This window comes from Caretta caretta, chromosome 18 (assembly GCF_965140235.1).
Source record: "Caretta caretta isolate rCarCar2 chromosome 18, rCarCar1.hap1, whole genome shotgun sequence".
Classification (NCBI taxonomy): Eukaryota; Metazoa; Chordata; order Testudines; family Cheloniidae; genus Caretta; species Caretta caretta.
The window spans coordinates 5,342,472-5,352,598 of record NC_134223.1 but is presented as its reverse complement, the minus strand read 5'-3'; the positions used below and the strand labels follow the sequence as shown (position 1 = coordinate 5,352,598).

At 46.5% G+C, this 10,127-nt stretch overlaps 1 pseudogene; it reads right to left on the bottom strand.

Annotated features, from left to right (window-relative positions):
* Nucleotides 1–3,209: 3,209 nt before the first annotated feature.
* On the bottom strand, nucleotides 3,210–8,042 carry LOC125624327 (kelch-like protein 41a; annotated as a pseudogene).
* Nucleotides 8,043–10,127: the final 2,085 nt, after the last annotated feature.

Here is a 10,127-nt window from a genome sequence, read left to right as displayed (position 1 = left end):
GTTTTTAAGGTCAGGCTTGACAAAGCCCTGGCTGGGATGATTTAGTTGGGGATTCTTCCTGCTTTGAGCAGGGGGTTGGACTAGATGACCTCCTGAGGTCCCTTCCAACACTGATATTCTATGAACCACTGAAGAGAGTCTGGGGATGTCAACTTTGCACTCGGGTTGGGTTTTTAGCTGCTAAGCTAGAACTGAAAAGTCTGTGCTCCATTCCCAATGCCCTGAGACTGGTAGTTATGTTGTGTCATCTTTATCCTTCTTCTTCCTGACACAGGCCCAGCTGTAGATATGAACAGCACATTTAACTTACAGACCAAAACCATTAGAATATTTTTTTTTTTAGATTTCCAGGGCTGGGACTTGCAAGGTGCCATAGGGAAGCTTAATACTGCCTCCTTGTGTGCATGCATTCTGACAGCATTTAATTTAGATGATCATAAGCTATTTTTTCCATAGACCCGCAGTCAGTTCAGGCCCAAAGTTAAAAAACTTTAAAATTTGAGTGAGTTGATCAAGGTGAGTCCTATGCCGAGAGCTTTGTAGTGGTTTGGCCTTGCTGTCCTACCAACCTCCCCACCCCTTTCTTTGTTTATACTAAAGATATATCCTACATCAGGAGTCCTATATTATGTGGGCCAGGGGATACACAACCTCTCTTTCCATATCACTGCATTTGTGGAAACTAACCCCATCAAATGCCTACAGAAGCTACTGCATGCATGATTCCACGTACGCAGGACTGTTTTCCAGGGAGAAGGCTGAAGTGATGTCAAGCAGTCAGATCCTCCTCTTCCCCCTTATGACTCCGAGCTGACAGCTGGCCAGGAACTAGACTCTGCTTTCCTTTCCTCAGCCGCTAGTTTTATGCATGAGGTGGGCATTCTGCTTCCCCCCTCCTGCCATCCCACAGTTTGCTAGTAAGACAAGGGACACAGAGGGCCTTGCTTTCCTCCCTTTATTATTTGGAGTGGGATTTCTCATTTGCCAGATAGAGGCAACTCCCAAACCTGGCAGCTGGGAGGAGGAGATTTGAATTTAGCCTTAGAGGGGGAGGGACAGGGGTCAAGAAGATAGCAGGGTGGGTCTGACCTTCATCCTTCTGGAACATTAATGTGACCTTTCTACTCATGTAGTTCTGACTTGTCACGGAGTGTGGGGGAGTCCAGCCCTATACCCCTCTTCCTGGGATCCACTGAGACTCTCATCCAGCCAGTAAAACAGAATGTTTATTGGACAACAGGAACACAGTCCAAAACAGAGCTTGTGGGCACAACCAAGACCCCTCAGTCAAGTCCTTCTGGGGGAGCAGGGAGCTTAGACCCCAGCCCTGGGGTTCCCTGCGTTCCTCCACCCAGCCCCAAACTGAAAACTAACCCCCCCAGCAGGCTCTCTCCTGCTGCTTCTGTTCACATTCCTGCGCAGAGGTGTTACCTCCCCCTCCTGGCTCAGATTACAGGCTCTCAGGTCTCCCATCCCCAGGACACATTCCCAGGTCAACACTCTCCTCTCCCTGTTGCGTCACATCCTCACAGACTGAGGCCCAGTCTTCACTTAGGCAGGCTCAGCGGCTCCATTTAGCACAGGCCAGGACCTTATAGCAATGAATACACATGCACATGCCCCTCCTGAAATAGGAGGCTTTTTCTGGGGGTGGGAGAGGGAGGGGAGGGAAAGAGGGCTGCTTCTTCCCTTATCCTCCTGCTCCCACCCTTAGAATTGTGAATACAAATGGGCCATAACTGACTTCTTGTTCATGGGTCCCTTCTTACAGAGAGGGGAATCAAGAAGAACTTCAATGCCTCTAGCATAATGTATTATACTTTATTCAAGCAGTCCAATAATGTTACAAGACACTTCCATTGTTGTTTAACATACAGAACTAGCATGTCAGACTCATACACTTTAGGGGGGGAAAAAATAATCAGATACTCATTAATCTAGAGCAGCCAGAGCCAGAACTCAACATTCCTGCTCACCAGGGCTGCAACAGAAGTGAGCTGTAGCTCACGAAAGCTCATGCTCAAATAAATTGGTTAGTCTCTAAGGTGCCACAAGTACTCCTTTTCTTTTTGCGAATACAGACTAACACGGCTGTTCCTCTGAAACCTAGAATTACAGAAGTATTTGTTGAGGTGGGGGACAAAACATCCTTTGAGATCACACCTGCTAGTCAGGCATTGCATCTTTAGTGTTGACTCCTTGAAATGGAAGAGGAATTTCAATAGTTTCTTGCTAGAGCTGTTCTGGTGACAGTTTAGAGCTTCAGGGAGCTCAGTTTGCCTATGGAACAGGTACAGCCCAGGTAGCAGCAGGGGAGTGTCCCTTTAACACCTGACACCAGATAAATGACATCTGGTCCCCAGTTTTAGGAGTGAGAAGCACGTGTGCCAGGTGACTACATACCCAAATTTAGAAACAAAAACAAAAAACAAAAAACCAACCCATGTTTGGAGAGACTTTCAGGGATTAAAGAGTTAATTGACAGCTCTAAAGAAGTCTGAACATTTCTGTGCATTTACTTGTATTTTAAGTCAGTGTGGACAGTAAACAAGTACCAAAAGCAAAGATGGTTAAGTTACCATCACATCTAAGGAGAAGGCTATTGACTGGCTATGCCCCACAGCTGTACCACAAGACCCTGTAACAATTCAATGAAAAAATGAACTGAAAATTCTAGCATCACCTTGAGTGTCAAAGAACCCCAGAGCGTCAAAGATAAACACACACAAAAAAACCCACTTATCCAGACATCAATAAATAGGCAATTAAAAACATATTTAAGTAGCAAGTGTGGAAGGAAGGGAATCTTCCCTCACACAATACTTAAAATATTAGCTCCATGTAGTTGGAGTCATCCTCATATACTCCAGCAGCGACCATCCCCGGCTACCAAGACTCCACAGCAGAGAAAAGGGAGGATGGTCAACTTTTGGGACTTAAAATAGGTAAGCATGAAGTTAAGGCATGTAAAGATAGTTATTGGGTTTCAATCTCACATACTATTGGATGAATCAAGTGTCTTAATTTCAAATGCTGTCCCTTGGATTTCAGTTAAAAAAAAATCTATGGTTAGGCTAAGACAAGGCATCTGGGGGCAGATATTCTTGTGACTTTTCCCCTGTAGACAACCCTGAGAGGTATAGGTTTTAGAAAACATTAACAGCAGCTATACATGTACCTGCTGAATAGCCACACTCCTCCTGTCCCCTTTAGGACAAGAGGGAGAGAATGTGTTTTTTTGGTATCTTCATTGTCACACACCCAAACCCACTTACCCCATCAACAATAGGGAGGTTTTCTGGGCATTCAGTCCAGGTGAGGTCACTGGGTTCCCAAAAGTAAATGGTGTCATAATGTGTGTCTGGACTTTCATTAAGTACATTGGGGTTAGTATATACCCAGCAGTTCTCCCCTCCCACCACACCAGCACCAGCAATTCCTCTTGGCAAATGTGGAACAAAAACATCCTCATCCATTCTGCCGTCCTCGCTGATGAAGAAACAGAGCAGAGCCATAAATAATTCCTCGGAGAAGGGGACCTAACAGGAAGCTGTCTCATTCTTTCCTTGGAATAGCCACCAATGACAGATCCCATTATTCATGGGGACAGCACCTGCAAAGCAGCACTCCACCGTCAGAGGAACCTGTGTCCATGTGCCAGAGTTAACGTCATAAATCAGAACTCCCTTATACATCTCTGGGAACAAGTTATTTTTTCTCTCTCCACCTATTAAGTAAAGTTTGTCCTTGAGCACAGCAGAGGCAGAACAGCTCAGAGCAAATGGCAGCCTAGAGATGGGAGTCCAGGTCTTCTCCATCAAGTCAAAGCACTCTGCAGAACCAAGGTAATTTTGAAACCTGCAACAGCCTCCCAAAGCATAAAGCTTCTGGTTACAAGCTAAAAACCCATGTGAAGTACGAGGTACCGACATGGGAGGCAGATGTATCCACTGGCCTTTAAGGAAGTCATATTTGTGAAGGGCATCTGAGTGAGATTTGTCCCTAAGGGTGCCTCTGGATACATACAGCTTGTCACCCACTGCCACACAGGCTGGAGAGTACAGGGAATTCAAAGCTGGCAGCTTTTCCCAGTTCTCTTTTCGAGGGTCAAAATAGCACACATGAAACTCCTCATTTTCCATCCATTTGCTTACCCACCTGGACAGACCCACACACACAATACACTCATTATACATTCCCTGCCTGAGTGCCCTAGAATCAAATGGTCCATATTTACTGTCCAGCTTCTTCTGCCACATCTGAACATCCAGACAGCGCTCCCAGTCTGACTGGACCTCCCGGACCTCATCCTGGCTAAGGAGCAGGAAGCGGATGTGCTTCATCAGCTCACCAATGAGAAGGCTACGCTCAGTTGTTTGAAACCTCATCCAGTGTTTCACAGCCTGGTAGATAACCAGCTCAGAGGTGACCATGAGGCCATCCAGAGAGATTATGCTGACCAGAGTGCTGAGGTCCAGATGTAAGAAGTCATCCTCCTCTTTGGAGAGGTGTCCAAAGTTTGTGGTAATGAGGTTCATGGCGACACCAAGCAGAGCTTCATTGTTGTGTGCATAAGCCAGTGCATAATATACAAGGCAGTTCTCACACATTCTCCACAAGGAACCTGGTCGGAATAACCAGAGATTGTAATGTTACTGGGTAGATTGTAAGAGAGAGAGACATTTTTACACATGCATTAGCCTCCCTCTGCCCCCAAGAGCAGAACCAGCTAGCCTCAGGTTTGTTGTATTACCTGTTGTATTCTGTTGTGCAGATCTCCAGCAGGGGTAGAACCTGAAGCCTGCTGGCTGCTACAAAAAGCCCCTGGGCAGACTCTTTAGTAAGAGAGATCTCTCCCATGTACAAGTAGTTCAGTATGGTTTGCACAATGGAAGAGGCCATGTCCTGAAGCACAACTTCTCCATCCTGGGATTCCTTGAAGGAGCTGGTAAAGATGCCCTTGAAGTAAGGGCTGACAGCTGCCACCAGCAACCTATGGGGATAGGGGAATCGGATTAATGGAGCACACACCAGCTACAGTTCTGCCAGAGAGCTAAGGAGGTCAGAGGCCCCTGAGGGAGGCAGAACAGAACAAGACCTGATTAGATTTTGGAAAGGAGGCATTGAAGGAAAGGCCAGCAGGCGGCAGGAAGTGGTATGATTGGCTCAGTAAGAGGCACCCTCTCCTTCGAGCTGGTATTGCAACATGGTGTTAAAGGTACTTTTAACTGTTGCTGAAGGTGGAGACCAAAGTGTCATTATCTCCATGTTTATTACCTAATCGAGTCCCTCACATGAGGCGAGAGCAAGTAATATAGATCAAACATTTTCACATTGGGTTCCCAAAACAAACTAAGATACTAGGACTGGGTTGTTTAATGTATTAGCAATCTAGAAGAAATGATGAACAGCAAAGGTAACAATTTACATTAGTCAAAGCTGAAGATGAATGAGGAGCTTTAGAGGGACCTAACAAAACTACATGAATGGGCAACACAATAGCAGATTCTTCAGTGTTGATAAATGCAAGGTAATACCCATTGGAAGGTATATAAAGGCTGCTGGGTCAGATGCTAACCTCGGAGGGAAAAAGTTACCCCATCAATAGATTATTCCAAGACAAAAACAAAGCAAAACCACATATATATTTTCCTCTGAAGTATCCACTGTTGGCAACTGCAAGAACAGGGGACTGGACTACTACACTGACCACTGGTCTGATCCAGCCTGACAATTCCTACGTTAACCCAGCTGCACTGGCAAAGTTTACAGTTCTGCTGTTATATGCTGCCCTCATAGTTCTGTTACAGCAGGTTGTCCTCCTCTGCCTGTGCTAAGAACAGGCACAGTGTTCTGCATCAGAGTCTGCATTGCATTGGTGGGCAATGTAATTCCTGTATTCTATGATTGTCTAGAAGTATGCCTCGGTGAGAGTTGTATGCAGTGTTGTTGTAGCTATGTCAGTGGAGAGGGTTGGTAAATTGAACTCAGCTCAGGAAATGTAGAATTAAGGTCTTTGCTGACCAAGGACAGCCAACTGTGAGTGGGATGCAGTGGAGGGAGATTCAGAGTAACAGCCGTGTTAGTCTGTATTCGCAAAAAGAAAAGGAGGACTTGTGGCATCTTAGAGACTAACCAATTTATTTGAGCATGAGCTTTCGTGAGCTACAGCTCACTTCATCGGATGCATACTATGGAAAGTGTAGAAGACGTTTTTATACACACAAACCATGAAAAAATGGGTGATTATCACTACAAAAGGTTTTCTCTCCCCCACCCCACTCTCCTGTTGGTAATTGCTTATCTAAAGTGATCACTCTCCTTACAATGTGTATGATAATCAAGGTGGGCCATTTCAGCACAAATCCAGGGTTTAACAAGAACGTCGGGGAGGGGGGTAGGAAAAAACAAGGGGAAATAGGTTACCTTGCATAATGACTTAGCCACTCCCAGTCTCTATTCAAGCCTAAGTTAATTGTATCCAATTTGCAAATGAATTCCAATTCAGCAGTCTCTCACTGGAGTCTGGATTTGAAGTTTTTCTGTTGTAATGTCGCAACTTTCATGTCTGTAATCCTATGACCAGACAGATTGAAGTGTTCTCCGACTGGTTTATGAATATTATAATTCTTGACATCTGATTTGTGTCCATTTATTCTTTTAAGTAGAGACTGTCGAGTTTGACCAATGTATGTGGCAGAGGGGCATTGCTGGCACATGATGGCATATATCACATTGGTGGATGTGCAGGTGAACGAGCCTCTGATAGTGTGGCTGATGTTATTAGGCCCTTTGATGGTGTGGAGGGAGGGAGAATGATGTGCTATTGCTTGAGTCTCTTTTTGATAAAAGTTCTTTTGTTACACACAGACTCAGTGCTTGTCAGTGGAGAAATACTACCTCGTAGTGGGGCCCAGTTTTCCCAGATTACTGGGTGGGGAGCTCAAGCCATTTCCATGTTGTAATGTAAGATGAATCCCTAGATACTGAACCTGGCCCTCATTGCTGCAGACTTCGCCTGGCAGAAGAGTTACAAGTGTTAGGTAGCATAGGGCCAAGAACCAACCTGTGCAGGACCCCACCAGAAATACACCTAAGTGAGGATTCCCCATTTACAGTTAGACCTGATCATTTGCCATTTTTAATCCATTTAATGTGTGCAGTGTTAAATTTTATATTAAAAAAAGACATCATGCAATACTGAGTCAAACGACCTACAGAATATAAGTATATTACCTTTATCAACCAAACTTTTAATTTCATAAAAAAATACTGAAATCTTTACCTGTGACATGGGAACCTCTTTCCTTCTGCAACTGTGGTGGCATCACAGAGCAGATGGTCCTGGTATAGCTGCTTTAAGCCTGTAGGAATGGGGAAGCCAAGACAAGGCTGCTGTTAGACACTGCACAGAACCATCCAGGGGAGAGAGTTCTGTCTGAAGGGCCTGAACACCTGCTGTAACACCTTGTGGTAGCTACACAGACGGGTGGAAAGAGCCTGCTTCATGGCTGCCCCTCTCAGCTGGTTAGTGGATTTTGCGAAGTAGTTCAGATGACTAAAGACAGAACCTACCGGCCTGGGGTCCACCACAACCAACCCATCATCACTGGCATCAACTCTCTCCCTTGTTGTCTGACTCAGGGTGACAGTGGCTGACTTGGCAATGGAGAGTGGGCTGCTGGTGCACTAGGTCATGAGGCACTGGGGTGTAGGGACCTTGCCTAGCCGTCACCTCTGCTGTTCCTGCTCTAGATGGGCACAGAGGCCTTCGGTCTCCGGGGCTCTCAAGTTATCATCTTTTGCCAGCACTTAAAGAGGTATTTGCCTTCACGGCAGTTGATGGGGGATGTTTACAGGCCTGACAGTTCATCTTTCATGGAGCATCCCACGGAACGTTGCCCAGATGTCAGCCAGGACCTGTTCTACATTGGGTCAGATTGGAAAGCCATAAACTTACCCTCTCTCATGAAGTATTCCAGTAGTTTAGGTGCATTTACCATGTTTTCCTCCCTGCCTTCCCATGCTGGTGCACAATCCATGTTCCAAGCCACTAAAAACCAGAATCAGTAATCAGGGTGGCTTTCAGGATCCTTGGTGTCACTAGCCAGTCTTGCCATTTAAGAAAGGATAAGATGTTGGTAACTAATTGCCAGAGAAAAATTGATTTCATAGCCTTTTCTGGGTCTCCCTTGGAAGTGAAATTTTCCACACTGAGGAGCTGACCTCAGCCAACATTCTCAGTAGGACCCCCTGGTTTTGTCCAATCTTGGATTCAGAGATTCCAAGGCCAAAAGGGACATCTCCAGAAGTGCAGAGTTCCCCCAGCACCAAGTGCAGTCAATGGAAACTCCAGGGCATAGCAGTTCTGGAAGTCAAACCTAAGCTGGTTCAGCACTGGCATGCCAAAAATATACACGAGTCAAAGCAGTCAAGACCAGCGGTTGTTTTGGCCTTGGTTTCTACACCAATTACAATGCTAGGACAGTAACAAAAACCCAGAGCAAGCTCCCCTGCCAAAACAAACATGTCAGAGCCCAACACACTGCTACAGAGGCTTGTCTGTAACTGGATCAGTAACAGATAATAACTGCAGCCTTGCATACAACCACAAATACCAGCAACACCAGAAGGGTTCATGCCACTGCACACAGAGGTATTTTCTGTAACTGGGACAAGGAATTTCCTGGTTGGCTGGGGATGAAGTGTGCTCATCCAGCAGCAGCATGGTTTGCTCAGCTCTATCTAATTAGTTCCTTACTGCACTGTATGAGCACTTCAATCCTTAATGGTTTTTATTCTCACAGCAACCGTCGGGGGCATTATCCCCATCCTACAGAAGGGGAAAGGAGACACTGAGACTGGAAGTGATTTGCCTAATACCACACAGGACATATGTGGCAGAGGCAAGAATCAAACCCATATTTTGGAAGACCCAGGCTAATACCCTCCCCACTATACCATCCTGCAGTGAGAGGAGAGAAGGTTTTTAGTCTCAGGGTATTACAGAGAGCAGCTATTTTTCTCCCAATACCCCAAAGCATCGGACTGGCTCACTTCCTAAAGCTGTGGCTCTACCTGAAGCCACCCATCCTTCCTCACCATTCAAGATAGCATGGCCCCTTCAAGCAAGGAAAAGGGGCATACTCTTCTACAGTATCAGCACCTTGACAGGAGGGAAGGTAAAGTAGAGGCCCCAGCACAACCCCCTTTGCAAGCTGGGCTCAAGCAGATCCTAACCCTTTTCTTCAGGGGCCAGCAAGAGCTATTGCTCCTGCACAGTCTCTATCTCCTTACAACTCAGTGAGTTGTGTAAAGCATAGAGCAAGGACCCAGGTCTCCTCCCATAGGAAAGCCAGCTAGAGTTTGCTGCCTCCTTTTAAAATTCCTTCTCCCTAACAAGCCCCAGCTGGCAGGTCCTCCCTCCAGGATTAGCAGCACTGGTATTTTCAATCAGCAAAATGCCTCTTTCTTTTCTCAGGCTTTCGCCCTTCCTTGGCCAGCTGGGTGTGGAGTTGGCAACCCCCATCCCAGGAGACTCAGGGGAGCTCCCTAGCATCCAGTCTCTCTCTTTAGAGACCCCCTCTCTTAACACACCATACTGACCTGCTCTCTAGCCACATGGACAGGAGTCAGAGGACAGCTAGGCAGGGAAATAAAGCTACCACTGCACCGAGGACACACTTCTCCAGACTTGTGTGCATGCAAGACAGAGGCCAAGGAAGAACTTCCCCCTGCCCTGCCCACAGGTCTAACTTTCCCCATACTGTAGATTCAAGCAAAGGAGGCCAACTACAGAACTGTTTCATGTGGTTAATATACACACACGCACCCTCCAGGCCTCATCACCAATCGCCTACCTGGGCCACCAGCAGCCACTAATCATCACAGCTTCTCAGGAGCCATGCAGGTGTAGCCCATGTTCTGTACATATAAGGCTAGGCCCTGCCCCTCCCTCTGCAGAAACCAGTCAGAATTGTGGCTGTGCTGACAGCTCCACCGCTGCAGCAGCCCTCATAAGGGCTACGCTAGCTGCGCTCACAATGCTTTGCCTTCCGAGTTCTGACTGGCCGGGAAGAGGCATCTTGGTTGGAAGCAGGGAATGCTGCTGCCTGGAACTGCAGCCC